Source organism: Pseudorca crassidens, chromosome 4, assembly GCF_039906515.1.
Source record: "Pseudorca crassidens isolate mPseCra1 chromosome 4, mPseCra1.hap1, whole genome shotgun sequence".
Taxonomy (NCBI): Eukaryota; Metazoa; Chordata; class Mammalia; order Artiodactyla; family Delphinidae; genus Pseudorca; species Pseudorca crassidens.
In genome coordinates, this window is record NC_090299.1 from 83,062,894 (window position 1) to 83,081,741 (window position 18,848).

Here is an 18,848-nt window from a genome sequence, read left to right on the forward strand (position 1 = left end):
AAAATATATAAACAAAAGGTAGAGGCCAACTGAGGAAAATACCAACAGGAAAAAATGTGGCAACAGATTAAAATACATAACTTGCCAAAAAAGTCATTTTAATTGAAAATTAGGCATATTTGAAATTATCCATATTATAACTTTTCCACTAAAAGATGGAAATAGTCAGTGATGGCAGGAAACTAGCTCTTAGAAACCTGTCACATCAAACTGACATAATTATGCTTTAAAATACCTCATTATTCATGTGTTAATCTAAAAATCTTATATTAATGTACTTCTTTTTCCATACACATGCCCTATTTCTACTATATGAAAAAGAAATAATGCAATATTCGGTTTATATTTTGACATCTTTAGTCTAATTTCAGGCCTTATGGTGGAACGCTTTAAAATTAAAATAGAATTAGATAAAATTAAAATAGAAATAAAATAGTCTTAAGCACAAAGATAGTTTGAATTTTGTTAATGTTCTGTGGTTCTTTGACACAGTTTGGAATAATCTGTCTAAGAAATAGTCACTATGTGGCCTCTTTCATCAAAGTTGCATGCTGTATGAAAATGGTTATCAAGGTAGTCTAAAATAAATTCTTTGATAGAAATTATCATATTTTAAAGAAATCAAGCATGGGGGAAACTTTATACTCTCCTTTACCTGCAATTTAATATCTAGAATCATCTATATCCATCACCATCATTATGTTTTCCCTTCCTGGCTGGTTGCCATTCAAGTATGCCTCATAGAAAATTCTCATGCAGTTATACTTTCTGTGGGAAGGCACTGTAAAACTGTTCTCTTCTGCAGCTAAATTCTCTTTTCAAAAGTTTGAATTATTTCCTCTTTCCTTTCTTTAGTTGTGCTTCTTGAACACTTTCTCTGTAAGAGCAGTCAAACCTATCATAAAGCACTTTGTTTATGCCTATCAAAATATACAATCTAGAAGGATTCATAACCTTGGCAAGTCTGCTCCTTTTTCGTTTCACATTGTGTCTTCAACTCAGGTTTTATTTTTTTCCCTAAAGATATACCATAACTTATCTTTTCTATTTTGTTTTCTTTTTCATTATTTAGAACTTGGTTACCGTGGCTTTGTTGTTGGACCAGTGACATAAGGATGGAATTTTGCTTGTTCTAGAAGGTAAGTACACACAACATTCATCTACTGTTTAAGAACTCCAAGATGATGAAAACTCAGTAACTTCTGCTGTTTTTTTACATAGTTTCTGTCCAGGATTTCATGTTTTACTTGACATTACTTTACTTTCATTTTCTGGTATATTTGCTCTGTGATAATTGTCATATTCCATTAACCTTTTTTTGATTCTGCCAGTCTGAGAATGTTTTGTTTGTACCACTGGAAATGATGACATAATTATTTGATGGTGTAATGAATCTTTTATGTCTATCTTGTCTGTCATATGCTTTCCATCATCATTTACTTTCCTTACACACTAGTTATCCTAATATAAGCAATGATAACACTACAACGTTTTTTCCTTGGCCCTGAGTCTTTCAGTATCATTATCACTACTCTAACTTTCCCTGTAAGAATAACCAAAACAAAGAAAAAATTTTAAGACATGCTATTAAATCAATTTAGTAAAAGCAAGGTTATAGTTCTAATAATTTTCTCAATATGTTACAGATTTCTCATCTTGCCACTTCTATGTACAGCACAGGAATCATATTTTATGAAAGAAGCAACATTGACTTTGTAGTAACTCTGAACAAGTCATTCAGTTTTTTTCTGTCTCTGATTTCATATCTGTCCGTATGGGATAAGATAAGGCTGCCTAAGAAACTCATTGACATTAATTCAAATTCAGTTCTGTAAAAAATTTGGGAGAGTTCAGAGACAAATTGAGCTAACGTGTTTCTTTAATTTGAGGGGAAATTTCCAGAAACTGCCCAAAATAAACACTTCACTGAAACCTCTAATTAGATCAATTGTACAGATTTATATTATATTCTCCAAGTAAGATTTGTTCCTTCTTGGGTTTGATATGAGATAAATTACCTCATTCATCAATTGAAAAGAGTTTAAATCCTAAATTTTAACGATGATTATTGTGTTAAAGTACAGAAAAAATTAAGGAAGTCTATAAAAATGGTTTTCCACTTCCTTGGCTTTAACTATGTAACAACCTCAGTAATAACTTACTGCATATTTATTTTATTATAATTATAAACATTGATTTTAATGTTTAAACTATGAAGGAAACTAGAAAGCATTTGCAATCTCACCAAATGTCACTGAATATTTATGACAGGAAATTAGAAGTCACATTAATTTCTCTCTCTATGCTGTTTCTATCCACAGTAATGAATAATGCTCTTGAACCGAATTATTTTATTAACTCTTACAATAATGACTAAAAATAACTGGCTCAGTTGGAGCTTTCCATTAAACTGAGTACTTGTTTATTTGTTTAATTTTTATTAATTCACTCACCAGTTACTTATTGGACTCTGACCACAAGCCACACATGGAAATAGAAAATGGGAATAGAAAAATATATGTGTGTTATTCCTACACTCAGATTGCTCATATTCTGTTGGGTCAACATAAATATATGCAAAACTCATACCGTGATGAGTATTCTAATACCAGTGTGATAGGAACATAATAATGTATTCCAAAGAAGGAGTGTTATCATAGAGAAGTTGATATTTGTTCTGGACTTCATTAAATAAGTAGTTTTACCAGGCAGAAAAGAGTAATATCACAGGACAGAGTAACAACACAGAGTTCTAAAGGATGTGGTAGATTTGAGTGCCATAAGCACTGGAACCCACAACATGCATGGTGGTGTTTAACAGAGGACAAGGCTGGAAAAGAACCTTGAGATAATATTGTTCAAGGAATTGAATACACTGCTTAAAAAATTTAGATTTTGTTTTGCTGAAAATGAGAAGACAATAGGATATTGTCCAGATTCTCAAAAGAGCATATAATACACTCAGGATTTGACTCCTGACACCCTTTTCAACCTAATGGCCTAGATTTACCAATAAGTAATTTATATTTTAGGCATTTTTAACTGACTATAGTTCTCCAGTATATCTGTGGCTTTATACTTCCTATGACTGGGACATATTTTCCTTTCTTTCTCTGTCCCTCCTTCACTTGGCTAATCCCTACTCTGTCTTCAAATCTCAGATTATACATCACACCCTCCAGGAAATGTTCACTAATTCTAATATATTGTTAGGTTTTCCAGTTATGTGCTTTAACAATAACCATATCTCTAGCAAATTCATAATGTATTATATTTATGTTTTCTTCCTCTTCTAGCATAACAATGAGCTAGTTGAGGACTAGAACAATGACTGGTATAAAAACTCCTCATACAATGGAGAAACCTGAACTATTACCTTAACCAAGTGATCAGGAGTAACATGACAAGTAATATGGTGTATAGATGTCATGCACACCATGATAGGATAAACTGAGAATGGCACATCACTTTCGTGGTACCCTTGCAAAAATGCATTACCTAATCTAATCACGAAAAACCATAAACAAACCCAAACTGAGAGGCATTCTGTAAAATAACTGATCTTCAAAATGTCAAGGTCATGAAAAACAAGGAATGACTAAAGAGTTTTCACAGATTAGAGGAGACTAAGGAGACATAACAACTACATGCAATGTGGGATCATGGCTTGGATCCTGGAACAAGAACAACTATGTATAGTAGTGGGAAAACTCATAAAATCTGAATAAAGCCAATAGCTTAGTTAACAATATTATACCAGTGTTAATTTCTCAGTTATGTGCTATGATAATGTAAGATGATTACAGTATAGAAAGCTGGTTGAAGGGTATACAAGAACTTTGTACTAGTTTTGCAATTTTTTTGCAAGTCTAAAATTACATCAAAATAAAAGGTAAAAGGAGTTCCTTAAATATTTGTTAAGTATATAAGTTACTGAGGCATGGTGTTTTGAACCATAAATCACTATTTCCTCTTCTATATTTCCAAATAGTATTTATTGAATACCTAGCCTACAACTTGTACTATGTTAGGAACTCAGGAACCTTTTAATGAAAGATGAATAATAACGACTAAAACTGCACTCTAATGACTATTACTAAAAAAATTGTAATTAAATGTAGTTTAATATAGTGCTAATTATATATATATGTATATAATCCATTTGCACACATTTTAATCTCCCAGTGAGTTTTTTTGTGTCAGCGTGCTACATATGTAGTATTACTTTAGTAATCTTAGTTAATATCAAATTAGTAAATGTTGCATAATGTCAGGTAGCAACAAAGGAGCCATAATACCATGAAAAGATTCAGTTTCTCATAGAATGAGCTATATTGGGTAGCTTTTGAAGATCAAAGAATAAATTTCCTCATGAATATCAATCATGAAAATTCTCAACAAACAATTCAATATAATCAAACCATTGCGTGGGAAGCAAACCAAAGACACAGTTACAGTCTTCAAAGACATTATTTTTTAAAGCAATAGTCCAAAATATGCTGCAAGGGCACAGAGTTTTTGAAAATTATCCTCAAGGGGGAGTAAAAAGAATGTCTTGTGATATGAAGTAAATCAAAACTTCAGATTAAAAATGCATTGTAAAATGGCTGTAAATATTGTAAAGTTCGGATTTATTACTGATCCTCTCTTATTCTAGACTAGTCCGATATTTTTGGGTTTTGTGACTATAACGTGTAACTCAGCTTATAGAAGCTAGAGGTCACTCTCTGTGTTGTTTCATTTTCACAGACTTGCTGACAAGTAAAACATTGTACACAGATTGAAATATTCCATTAGATGTGACAGAAAATAAAAGGTTAACATAAGCATTTTAGAAGTGAAAAAAAGGTTGAAATTACTAAGATCTTCTTCTGATATATCATAAATTATAAAGGCCGATATATATTTCAGGTCATTTCTACTCCTCTTAAAATTTTAAACTTTATTTTTAAAACTATACCACTCACAATATGGTATTTGCCTACAATCTAAAATTTACTCAATTAAGGTACATCTTATTTATGGGGGACAGAAATTTGGAGACAGTGCTTTCCATGGACACTCCCTGTCTCAGTCTATAACTCCTTATAAAAGGACCCAATGTCTCCAGAAGCAACCTCTCAAAGCCATCCCAGGAATCTTCAGCAGCTGTCTTCAGGTCCTATCTGACCTGCCCAAACTGTCAAATGACAAAATTAAAACAATTTAGTAACTAGTGTGATCTCCTTTATTCAAGGGAAAACAATCCATGGATGGGGGGAGTACAGTGCCTCACAAGCAGTGGTACACTCTTCCCGAGGGATTTTGGGCAAGAGTGAGTTTTATGGAATGTTAGGAGAGGCATCTGGAAACAGGGCATGATTGGCCAGGAGGTTGGGGTTTTCCTGACAGGGCTAGTGGGGTTCTATTTTCTAGGGTAAGGTAAGATGGCTAAAGCTGAGTTGGAGGCCTGTGATTGGTGTATGTTAGGCATCCTTTTCAGGTGTTTCTCATAAGTGGAGGCTGATTTAGGTTTGATTTGTGACATGGGATGGGCCACTTGGGCAGCCTCCATTTTGTGGGTCTGGATATATGAATTAACTTTATCACGCCTTACTTTGTCTGTTTTCCTCTTAGTTCTTTTAGTTTGTTGTTTTGCTTACTTTCATGAAGGAGGATTCCTCATATGTGTGTCACCTTTTGTTTTCCATGAATTCTTAATCTTGAGAGATTAAAAGTCCCATGGGTGTGGTTGGGTGTGTAGCGTGATGGGATGGCCAGCTGAGGACACTCAAATGTATTTTTCGTAGTTCTTTCTCCAAGAGGATAAAATTTCTCCAGATAAGAATCCTTTAATGTCCAATCTTCTTATTAGGTTCTTTATTTTCTTCTATAGAACAACATTTTTTAAAAAGACATAATAAATTTTTGGTCAGGTGTTATGCAAATCTCAGAGTCAGAGAGGCCCCAGATGACTGAAGGGCTTTATAAAAATTATTTTTAATGTAAAATTCTTTTGAATATGTCTTTAAAGATGAAAAATCCTTCAATAAACATTCAGAATTAGTGCCTTTAGAGATTTGAAAAGCCAAATACCCCTTCCAAAAGGGTAAAACTCCCACACAATGAGGATACTAATAAGTTCATCAAGTAAGCAAGAGTAAAATTGGGAAGATATTCTCATGTCGTAAATTAATAGCAAACTTGAAAAAATCTTACTATTTTTTTCCTAGCTTATATCTAAATATAAGGGAAGAAAAATAGTGTGAAACCAAAGTAGAAATGTTAACTAAACCTTAAAATGGGTTATGTTAGTCTGTCTGTAATTGTTTTTGAATGCTTCCTGTAAGGTAGGAGGTTAGTAATCCCTGATAGGGACTTGTTTATTTTGCACTACCAAGCAAAGCCTTAAATTGATTTATTGTGTTAGATCAGTTGCTTGTTTGTCTGTTTTCCGTATAGCTTCCTGGGTCTGGCTCAGTGCAGCATTAAACAATACTACAACTGTTTTCTACTACAACCTCTCTTTCTTTTTGTGTACTCTCTTATTGGATGGAAAACCAAGATATTGTACCCATCACCTGTGTTATTCAAGTAAGTAAGGTCCAGACCAGTAAATAGAGAATTATACCTATTGCATATTTTTATTTTTATTGATGTTTTAATGCCCCTTTAGTACTGATCTCAGCTGTTATTTCCTTGGTGTATCACATAAGGTAAAGAGGCAGTAAGTGCTCCATCTGTTTCTTCATTAGGTCAGCTCTTTGTTTCTCTGTGAACTGCTGTGTAAAATTGGGAAAAATAAGAACTTGTGCAAGCTTCCCTGGTGGCGCAGTGGTTGGGAGTCCGCCTGCCGATGCGGGGGACGCGGGCTTGTGCCCTGGTGCGGGAGGATCCCGTATGACGCGGAGCGGCTGTGCCCGTGAGCCATGGCCGCTGAGCTTGCGCGTCCGGAGCCCGTGCGCCGCAACCGGAGAGGCCACGGCACTGAGAGGCCCGTGTACCGCAAAAAAAAAAAAAAAAGAGCTTGTGCAAGAAGACAGTTGCCTTTACTTAGTATAAAATGTTTATGGTACTTTGGATTAGTTGTGGATTTCTTTGAATTTCAGTGACTTGAAAGAGCTTGGAATTCTAATCCAATTGCTTTCAGATTCAATGGAACTGTAAATAAACAATTTAGAGATATGTAAAAAAATTTTCCTAATTAATTAATACATTTCATGATTACATGTATTATCCAGAATTCCGAATTGATTATACATGTTCCAGAAATTAAAGTTTGAATATTTGGGTTGACAACTTTATGTAAAAGTTGGGGACTGGATTATGTAAATGAACAAAATCAATTGTTACATGGTAATAAGTTGGAAAACACCGTGCAAAGTTTTCATAAAGCAAAGCAAAAATCAAAAAAAAAACCAAAAACCTCCTTCTCATATAACTGTTTGAACACCACAATTTTTGTTACCCTACAAGAGTCCCTATTTATTTATTTAAATTTGAGTTTATTGTTGTAAGAACACAATATTAGATCTACCCTCTTAAAAAATATTTAAATATGCAATACATTATTGTTGAATATAGGTACAATGTTGTACAGCGGATCTTTAGAGACTATTCATCTTGCTTAACTAAAACTTTATTCCTGTTTTTTAGAAGCTTGACATTTCCCTCTCCTGTCAGATTTGATTGTATGAATTTGACTATTTTAGATACCTCATATAAGTAGAATCACACAGTATGTATTTTTTTGTGACTGGCTTATTTCACTTAGCATAGTATCCTCAAGGTTCATCCACATTGTCACATTCGGCAGAACGTCCTCTTTTTATAAGATTGAATAATACTCCATTGTATGTATATGCGGCATTTTCTTTAAGCATTTATCTGTTGATGGTCATTTAGGTTGCTTTCACATCTTGGTTATTGTGAACAGCTCTGCAATGAACATTGGAGCTAATATCTCTTTGAGATCTTGGTTTCAATTATTTTAGATGAATATCCAGAAGTGAGAAATTGAGATCATACAGTAGTTCTACTAGATAACAGAGTAAGTTTTAAAGAATTAGTGCAAAATAATAGCTTTAATTAGTATGTTACTACCTTATAAAACACGATAATCATCTAATATGGGTAATTTATATAAATCCCATTCTGTGGTATATATGACCTTCCTAAAATAGTGAAAAACTGGAGAAAATATTGGCGCTATAAAGATGTTTTAGTTTTACTTCCTCTAATTTTATTTGGCTGTTGGTTTATTTTAAGTGTATAAGGGGTCATCATAAGTATACATTTTATATTCTAGACTAATTAAAATAGAACTTTGAAATCTTGCTGTACTAAAGTGGGTTTGAATAAGTAACTAAATAGCATAATTAAATACACAGATAAAATAATTTAGATAAAGCTAAAATTCCATTGTTACCTGGCTTTTACTTCCCCAAATAATTTCTCAGAGTGATGTTTAATATACAATTGTCCACAATGTAAAAAAACAAAAATTCCTGCATACTCTTAAATTCACACATATGCAAATCCTCTTTCAACAATATTGAAAAGTGTTATTGACAAAGGACAACATTTCCTAACCACAAAATAAGAAAGACACCTATATTTAACGGAAAGAAAAACTCTTAGATATTGAAGAAAACAGGACATCTGCAGGGGTTTATTCCATTCAACAGTACAATTTCTCAAAGGCCCCAATTCTCTGGGAACATAATAACACATTCTTTGCCGTATGAAGCTCCTTCCTCTCTGTGTTTCCTGCCTGTTCCACATTCCTTATTCTCTGTAGCATCTGATAGGGGCACACAGTTGGAAATACACCAAATCAAAATTGCATAATTTAAAATTTTTCTAATTATCTAATATGAAAGCAAGGAAGTGTGTGTCATTTTCTGGGGTAAGATTTGGTTTTCAATAATAAGTGACTGTGATAAACATGAAATGCTTGAAGAAGCAGAACCTGGTAATTCTCAAAGTACAGAAAAACAAAACAAAACAAAACATGGACCTGATTAGACAAAGATCTGACGGAAGTTGTCCTTAACAATCCTTTTCCTTTCTCTTCAAGGTACATTTCAGGAAATAAGTGCTTTAATATCTACTTGTGATGAAGGACACTAAAATTTGAGAACATTGTAACTATGTTTATTTTACTAGTATGCTGATGTTTCTTCATATCCAGTTTTTATTTTCCATCTTCTAATAAGCTGGAAAAAAAAAAGAAAACTGAGAGTTCTTTAGGAGCTATAAATACAAAAAAAAAAAAAAAAGAAGAGAAAATTTAAAAGTCTAATTTACAAATGTGCTGCATTTTCTAAATAAAGCTTCTTTTACTTAAGGCAAACATCTTGGCAAATAGCAAGAGAAAATACATTTATACACTTAGTATATTTTGCTTCCTTAAATTAAATGACTTAAGATTGTTAAAGAGTGCTAAAATATTGTGTATTTCCATTAGCACAAAAATGATTTTAGGAGTAAAAAGGTAACACACCACAAACAGACACACACACACACACACACACACACACACACACACACACACTCACTCACTCTGACCATGACTTCAAAGTTTGGAAATGTTTACATCTCTTTATCTTCCAGTGATTTGTTCTGTCTTCCTAGCTGAATGAGATAGAAATTCATGCAGAATACTCAATGCAAATACCTCTCTCTCTCTCTCTCTCTCTCTTTCTTTCTGTTTCTCCTGTGGTGCTGTGTGCCATGGAAGTTAACCTTCCATATCTGACATCTTACGTATAAAAAGCACACCAACTTTTACAAAGTGTAAGAGGAAAATATTGTCAAATATTGTCCAAGTCCTTAACTAGGTCATGGAACCTAGTCAGTGAGCTGCTGTAGGTTTTGACAGCTGTTCCTGGCTGTAGCTCTGCTGTGTGCATAGGGGCTGCACCTCTCTCCAGATGCCAAGTAGCAGAGCAGCAGGGTGCTGATGGCATTTAGAGCTGTGACAGTCAGCCAGCTTGGTACTTTTCCCCAATCGGAAGGCTACTGTCTTCAAAAGTTCGCTTTGAATACTACTTTCTCTTATGTTTAGAAGAAAACCACAGCCAAATGCCTCGCCTGCCCATCTGTGCCATATTAGACATCTGGACAAACTTGGCCCTTGTATGCACATCAACGTGATGGCTCACAGATTTGTTTTGTCAGTGTTCACAGACCACTGGTCAAGATATGGTTCTCAAAGAAAAGTGTCCTTACCTGTATTTCTATGAAGCCCTTTGTTTTAGATATGACTTATAAATTGGATACATTACAAGAGCAGGTTTATATCATGGAACTTTTGGAAAGTCTATTCATCCTAAAAATTCCCTTGGTTACTCAATTTGCCAACATTTAAGTGCCTTCCCTTAGCTGTTACATTAATTGTTGTAAGCAGTATCTCATTGCACTATTTACAAATTACACAACATAATTGCAGGTGGAAATTCTTGAGGATGAGACTTTTGCCCCTTAGCCATTTTATGAAATCTTACTAAGAAGCATTTAACAAAGAAAACATAAATAAATGTTTTATATAAACATTTTCACTTCAGTGCTATCTTGTCCTCTTGTCTTTTCAATCCACAACCCCTTTCCTAACCCCTTCTGCACCAGCCACCATTGCCATTGTAAGTAATTTACTACAACTTCTGGACTAAGGGTCAAAAATGACCTCCCACTTCCCAGTACTCTTCTGATTCAGAAGCACTTGGCATGGTTGGCCACGCCGTCTTTTTGCAGACATTTTTCCTATTTGTGCCTATGACACTTGAAACAGCTTGTTCTTACATTTTCCAGTCGTAGTCTATTTTCCTAGCTCCTTTCTTCCCCTCACACTTGAGACTGGCATTTTCAGAATTCTGGCTCCATCTTCCTTGCTATGTTATTCTGTTCTTGACTCTCTCTTGCCCTTATCATAGGATTTCACATATTGGAGGCATAATTTGTCTCCAATCTTTATACCTCCTAAACTCAGGTAATGATAAACTCCGTAATCCATGTAGTACATGTACCATGGCTTGCTCAGTGTTTAGAAAACATTTTTGTACAATATTTTAGCATGTATTGTGTATTCAGTTGAGTTTTAGTTCTCTTTTTTCCCTTTTGTGTTAGTTTACTATTGCTGCTGACACAAATTACTGTAAATATAGCCATTTAAAATGATTAAATATTATTTAAAATTATTAAATAATTCCTTTAATTATTTAAAATAACATTATTTTACAATTTTATGGTTCAGAAGTTCAAAACGGGTCTCACTGGACTAAAATCAAAGTTTAAGCCTGGGTGTATATAAATTCTTTTCTGGAATCTCCATGGGATAATTGACTGATCACAGTTTTCAGATTCTAGAAGCCACACGCATTCCTTGGCTTGTGGTCCTCTTCCTTTAGCTCCAAGGTTGGCAAGAGCAGGTCAAGTCCTTCTGACATCATATCACTCTGACCTTCCCTTCTGACTCCCTCTTTCATTTTTAAGGACCTGATGTAACATTGGGCCCACCAAGGTAATCCAGGATAATTTCCTTAAATTCAGTGGATTAGCAACCTTAATTCTCTCTGCAACACTTTTTCCCCTTGCCATCTAACCTAACACATTCACAGGTTCTGGGGATTAGGACATAGACATTTTTGTGGAGGGTATTATCCTGACTACCACACTTTACCATCTCTCTGCCTAAACTATTACTTTAGCATAAAATTTTCTTGATCTAATCTGTAAAAATTTAGTGTAAAAATATTTGGAATTTCATCTCTGAACCTTGGGACTGGGGAGAGTTTTGAGGGTAAAGATTTCACTTTTTGAGACACTTCTGAATCTTTGTGCTATGCTGAGTATGTGGCATTGCTGTTGGTGATGAGTATAAAATGAAGAAAGTGCTGTATGGAGGGAACATGGACACTGCTGGTGATAATTAGTAAATGAACTAGATAATGCATCGAGGGAACAAAGCTGTGGGGTGGGGGGAAATAAAAGTTTCTGACTTCAGTGGGAACTTCCATAATAAGTATGGACTCTTTCGTCATAGTTGTCATGCTCAACATAATCGTTGAGAGCTTTATGAAATTAGAAGTTATAATGACACTGAATTCATTAGATGTATATATTATGTATGTGTGAGGATTATGTTAAAAAATGTTTTAAAAACTGTTCATTTAGAGCTTACTTTGTTTAAAGCTTGCTAACGATTTCAAAGGATGCCAAGATGATAGCACACAGCCACTGCTCTGACCTCCAGAGGGAGGAGAGAGAGACAGAGACAGAGAGTCCCAATGGAGCAAATGAGAAGAGCTGTCGCTCTACAAAGGTAATACTGTTCTTAGAAGAGTGAAATATATGACAGTGCTTTCTGCCGTTAACCTTCCCATGTGTCGCACAGGAAGAGAAACAGAAGAACTCCTACAAGAATAGTTCAGACTCTATCATCTGGTTCATCTTTCCCTTGTTTCTTTCCTTTCTTGTCTGGTTCTGTTAGCCAGGATCTTCCTTAAGTATTGGGATTCAGGTCCTGCCTTGTTTTTTTGAGTTTTGAAATAAGACTTCAACCCTTAAGTTCTAGTCTTCATAGTTATTCACCCCATCATTCATAGCTTGTCCACAGAAATATTACCCTCTAGAGTGTTGTCTACAGTTTGGCCTCTCAGTTCAGATATTTAACCACTAAGATTTCTGTGTATTTTTTTTTACTGACTCTCCTGATTGTCTGCCTTAGCCTAATGAGATTGTTTTCATTTCTGAATATCAGCCATTTCTGCTGGTAAAGCCATGGTTCTGACAGGAACTATTCTTAATACAGTATGTTTGTTTACTTTTGGTACAGAATGTGTCTTTTCATATTAACAGGTCTCCTTTGTACCAAGTATTCGCATAACACATCTAACATTACTGCAGAAGGTAGAATATTTGTTAATGGAAACAAAGAATTCTAGCTCCACACTTCCTGACTTTTCTCCCTGTAGCATCCTCTCCCAAGTTTAGTTATTGTATTAGCCAGGGTTCTCCAGAAAAATAGAACCCATAGGAGACTGATTGATGGATTGGTTGATTGATTTTACAAATTGATTCACAAGATTATGGAGGATGAGAAGTCCTAGAATCTGCCATTGGCCAGTTGGAGAATCAGCTATTCAGGCCAATTCGGAACACCTGAGAACCATTAAGGCTGATAGTGTAAGGCTAAGTCCAAAGGCCCAAGAATTGGGGAGCACAAGGTACAAGTCCTGGTCTGAGTCTGACAACCCAAGAACCAGGAGCAAAGATGTCTGAGGGCAGAAGATGGATATACCACATTTTTGTTCTATTCAGACCCTCAATGGATTGGATAATGCCCACCCCTATTGATGAGGGCAATTTTTTTTACTCAGTCTACTAATTCAAATGTTACTATCTTCTGGAGACATTCTCATAGACACACCCAGAAATATTTTACCATCTGGCTGGGCAACCCTTAGCCCAGTCAAACTGACACATGACATTAACCTTTAGTGTTATACATGTTAGATTTATTCTTGACTTTTTCAGTCCTAAGGTTAATAAAATCTGTGCAAGAAACTTTGTGATAGAGATTGAAGCCCATAGCTAGACACCTACAGACCTCATTTCCACTTGAGCTACTGTTATATTTATTTTCTTTCCTTTATACCAAAGCTCCTGAAACAAATTTTCATTTTCTACTGTATCCAATGTTTCTCTTCCCATTCTGTATTGAACACACTTCCACTGGAGCTTCAAACCCATCATTCCTCAGAAATTTAACCATAATTCTTTTTGTAGTCACCTTCCTAGGTCTAATGGCCGATTTTCAGATCTCACTTTATTTCACCTATTAGCAGCATTTGATATAGTCGGTCACTACTTCATCTTTCACAAATTTTTCTTCATTTGACTTTTTTTATGTTTTTAAATTTTTATTGAAGCATAGTTGCTTTACAATGTTGTGTTAGTTTATACTGTACAGCAAAGTGTATCAGCTATATGTGTATGTGTGTGTATATATATATATATATATATATATATATATATATATATCCCCCTTTTTGGATTTCTTTCTCATTTAGGTCACCACAGAGCACTGAGTAGAGTTCCCTGAGCTATACAGTAGGTTCTCCTTAGTTATCTACTTTATATATAGTAGTGTGCATATGTCAATCCCAATCTCCCAATTCATCCCACCCCCCTTTCCCCCCTTGGTGTCCATACATTTGTTCTTTACGTCTGTGTCTCTAATCCTACTTTGCAAATAGTTTCATCTGTACCATTTTTCTAGATTCCACATATATACATTAATATACGATATTTGTTTTTCTCTTTCTGACTTACTTCACTCTGTATGACAGTGTCTAGATCCATCCATGTCTCTGCAAATGACATGATTTCGTTCCTTCTTATGGCTGAGTTATATTCCATTGTATGTATGTATCACAACTTCTCTATCCATTCTTCTGTTGATGGACATTTAGGTTGCTTCCATGTCCTGGCTATTATAAATAGTGCTGCAATGAACACTGGGGTGCATGTATCTTTTGGAATTATGGTTTTCTCTGGGCATATGCCTAGGAGTGGGATTGCTGGGTCATATGTTAGTTCTATTTTTAGATTTTTAAGGAACCTCCATACTGGTCTCCAAAGTGGCTATATCAGTTTAAATTCCCACCAACAGTGTAGGAGGGTTCCCTTCTCTCTACACCCTCTCCAGCATTTATTGTTTGTAGATTTTTTTGTGTGAGGTGATACCTCACTGTAGTTTTGATGTACAGTTTTCTAATACTGAGTGATGTTCACCATCTTTTCATGTGCCTCTTGGACATCTGCATGTCTTCTTTGGAGAAATGTCTATTTAGGTCTTCTGCTCATTTTTTGATTGGGTTGTTTGTTTTCTTGATATTGAGCTACATGAGCTGTTTGTATATTTTGGAGATTAATCCCTTGTCAGTTGCTTTGTTTGCAAATATTTTCTCCCATTCTGGGGTTGTCTTTTTGTCTTGTTTATGGTTTCCTTGGCTGTGCAAAAGCTCTTAAGTTTAATTAGGTCCCATTTGTTTTTATTTTCATTACTATAGGAGGTTGGTCAAAAAAATCTTGCTGAGATTCATGTCAAAGAGTGTTCTGCCTATGTTTTCCTCTAAGAGTTTTATAGTATCTGGCTTTACATTTCGGTCTTTAATCTATTTTGAGTTTATTTTTGTGTATGGTGTTAGGGAGTGTTCTAATTTCATTCTTTTACATGTAGCTGTTTAGTTTTCTCAGCACCACTTAATGAAGAGACTGTCTTTTCTCCATGTATATTCTTGCCTCCTTTGTCATAGATTACGTGACCATGGGCTTATCTCAAGGATTCTTCAATACATGAAAATCAACCAATGTGATACACCATATTAGCAAACTGAAGAATAAAAACCATGTGATCATCTCAATAGATGAAGGAAACACTTTTGACAAAATTCAACACCTATTTATGATAAAAACTCTCCAGAAAGTGGGCATAGAGGGAACCTACCTCAACATACGTTATAAAGGCCATACATGACAAACCCACAGCAAAGATCATTCTCAATGATGAAAAACTGAAAGCATTTCTTCTAAAACCAGGAAGAGGACAAGGATGTTCACTCTTGCCACTATTATTCAACATAGTTTTGGAAGTCCAAACCATGGCAATCAGAGAAGAAAAAGTAATTAAAAGAATCCAAATTGGAAAAGAAAATTAGAACTGTCACTGTTTGCAGATGACATGATACTATACACAGAAAATCCTAAAGTTGCCAACAGAAAACTACTAGAGCTAATCAGTGAATTTGGTAAAGTTGCAGGATACAAAATTAATACACAGAAATCTCTTGCATTCCTATACACTACAATGAAAAATCAGAAAGAGAAATTAAGGAAACACTCTCATTTACCATTGCAACAAAAAGAATAATATACTGAGGAATAAACCTACCTAAGGAGGCAAAAGACCTGTACTCAGAAAACTATCAAATACTGATGAAAGAAATCAAAGATGACACAAACAGATGGAGATACACCATGTTCTTGGATTCATTTGACTTTTAAAACACAGTACAGTATTGACGCCATAATACCTCAATGACTCCTCTTTCTATTTTGTCTTTTGATGATTCTTCCTCTTTTTCCCAACCTTGAAGCACTGAAATTTTTATGCTTATTTGCTCTATCATATACTATCTATAGGCCATCAACTCCAATATTGACATCTCTATGGTAGACCTTTCTCCTAAACTCAGAGAGAGTCCCATATAAATGTGTAATAGACATTTCACATTTAATACACACAGACAGACTTGAGCTTTTGATCTCTGCCCCTCAATCCTTCTCCTGCTTTAGTCTTTCACATTTTAGTTAATGGCAAATTTTTCTTCAAAACTGCCCAAACCAAAAGAATGTGGAGCCACTCTTGATTCTTTTCTTTGTCTCTTATATCACATAAAGCACTTCACTAAATTCTGTTGTATATACCCTATCACCTCTATTGCTAGTTTCCCAATCTAGGTTACAATCTTCCCTTATCTCGATTACTGAATATTGTATCCTCTTAACTGATCTTACCACTTCTGCCCTTGTCCTTCAGTCTATTTTTAACAAAGCATCTAAAAGTGAAGTCTTATTTTTCCTGCTAAAAAGTAAGTCATATTTTTATTATTTATTTCTTTTAAAAGCCTTCTATGACTTTTTCACACATTAAAAATAAAAACCAAGATCCTCATAATGGTGTAAAAGACCTTAAGAGATCTGAGTCCTGTTCACCCTCTCATCTTATACCCTGTATTCTCCCCTCACTCACCCTGTTCCAGCTACACTGACTTCTGCTTCCCTTTAAGACCACTTAACTTCTCCCTCCACAGGACCTTTCATTTGCTCTCCCTGAAATTCCCTGATGCCTTCCACAAATACCAACAGGGCTCTGTCTATCATGTTTGTTCTTTATGAGACTCTATATCCAAGAAAAAAAAGGATGAAGTTTAGACTTAACTTGCTTAAATTTTTAAAAATCTGCCATCTAACAATGCATTTTCTCTAACATACTTTAAATCTGTGGCTTTAGCAAGCTGCACTATTTATCATCTCTCATTTCTTTTTGCATTTAGTGTGATAATTAAAAGAGGCAGATTTGCATAGTGGTAAAGAACATGTATGCTGAGGTGAGACTTCCTGAGTTTGACTCCTTGATCTCTGCTACTTAGCAGTGTGATACCTTGAACAGGATACTTTTACTCTGTTTTTCAATTTATTTATTTGAAAAGTGAGGAAAATAAAATACCAAGCTCATAGGGTTACTGAAATAAGTGAGTTAAAACATAAACAACTTAGATCAATGTCTAGCAGTTAGGTAGGCATTAAGTGTGGGTCTGTATCCACCAGCAATTTTGACTGATGGAAGGAGTCACATTCATGTGTCAAACTTTGATTATAATGCAGATTGAGTTGTTTTATATCTAAGTGGCTCCAGGCTGATTTCTTAAATTCTTTGAGTCTCATTTTCCACATTCAAAAGTGAAGGTAGTGTTGCCCTCTCTGCTTATCTACCAAAGTGGTTATGAGCAACAAGTTTGTGAGAAGACTTTGAATTCCTACAACTACACCTTGCCGTTAAACCAGTCAACAATTCTACTTTCATGAATATGTATTTTCTTACTTATGTAAGAATAAAAATGACTGCTTGAATCCAGATATACTATTTTCAGTAACATTAATCACTTTTATCAAACGTAATATTAAGTGTGTAAAACTTTATTGAGGGCTTCCCTGGTGGCGCAGTGGTTGAGAGTCCGCCTGCCGATGTAGGGGACGCAGGTTCCTGCCCCGGTCTGGGAAGATCCCACATGCCGCGGAGCGGCTGGGCCCGTGAGCCATGGCCGCTGAGCCTGCGCGTCCGGAGCCTGTGCTCCACAATGGGAGAGGCCACAATAGTGAGAGGCCCGCGTACCGCAAAAAAAAAAAAAAAAAAAAAAACCCCAAAACTTTATTGAATACCAGATGTTAAGGACGTGGTAGCCCCTGACCTCAAGGAATCTAAAATCTAACTGAGTTGTAAGATATAGTTATAGTAATAGAATAAAAATTCAGGGTAAAAATAATGAATACCAGTTGGAATGTAGCTTTAAGCATTTATAGGAAAAAACACATTTTATTCTTTGATGCTAAACACAATGCCTGACAAAATTTATTATTTAACTTTTAAATTAATGAATGAACTAAAAATATAACTCAGTGGATTTTAAAATTATAAATACTGAAGGCAGTCCAAGAAGGGAGAGATCATTTCCTTTTGACTTTCAGGAAAGCCTTATGTTAGACATTCAATTTGATCTACATCGTAAAGTATAGCATTTATATTAATTGAAAATGAATTATCAGTAAGGGGGAAAGTGTGAACCAAAGAAGGCATATAAGAAAGAATAAAGTTTATTAAGAAGTTAAGTAGATGGAATGGAAAGGCAGTGGTTTTTTTAAAAAGAGAGAGAGAACAATGGTGTCAGAAGACTATATTCTTATCCTTGTTCGGCAAATTGGATCAACTTGAGCAAGTGGTTTGACGTCTGTGCTCAGTATATGAAGTTGGCAAGTAGTGGTTGATGATCCCTAGTTTATACAGCTAACTTGAAAAGTGAGTAAATACTATGTAAAAAAGATTGTGAACTGTGAAACTCAAAACAATTTTAATATTAGCAAAAACTAAATTCCTCCTAAAAGTAAATATATAGAATTATGACATAAAAATGAAAAGATAAATTTAGACCACATTTAATCAGTTTAGATTATGAATATTCAGGAAGTTACTTTTTTGTTAAAGTATAGTCGCTTTACAATGTTGTGCCAATGGAAGTTAGTTTTTA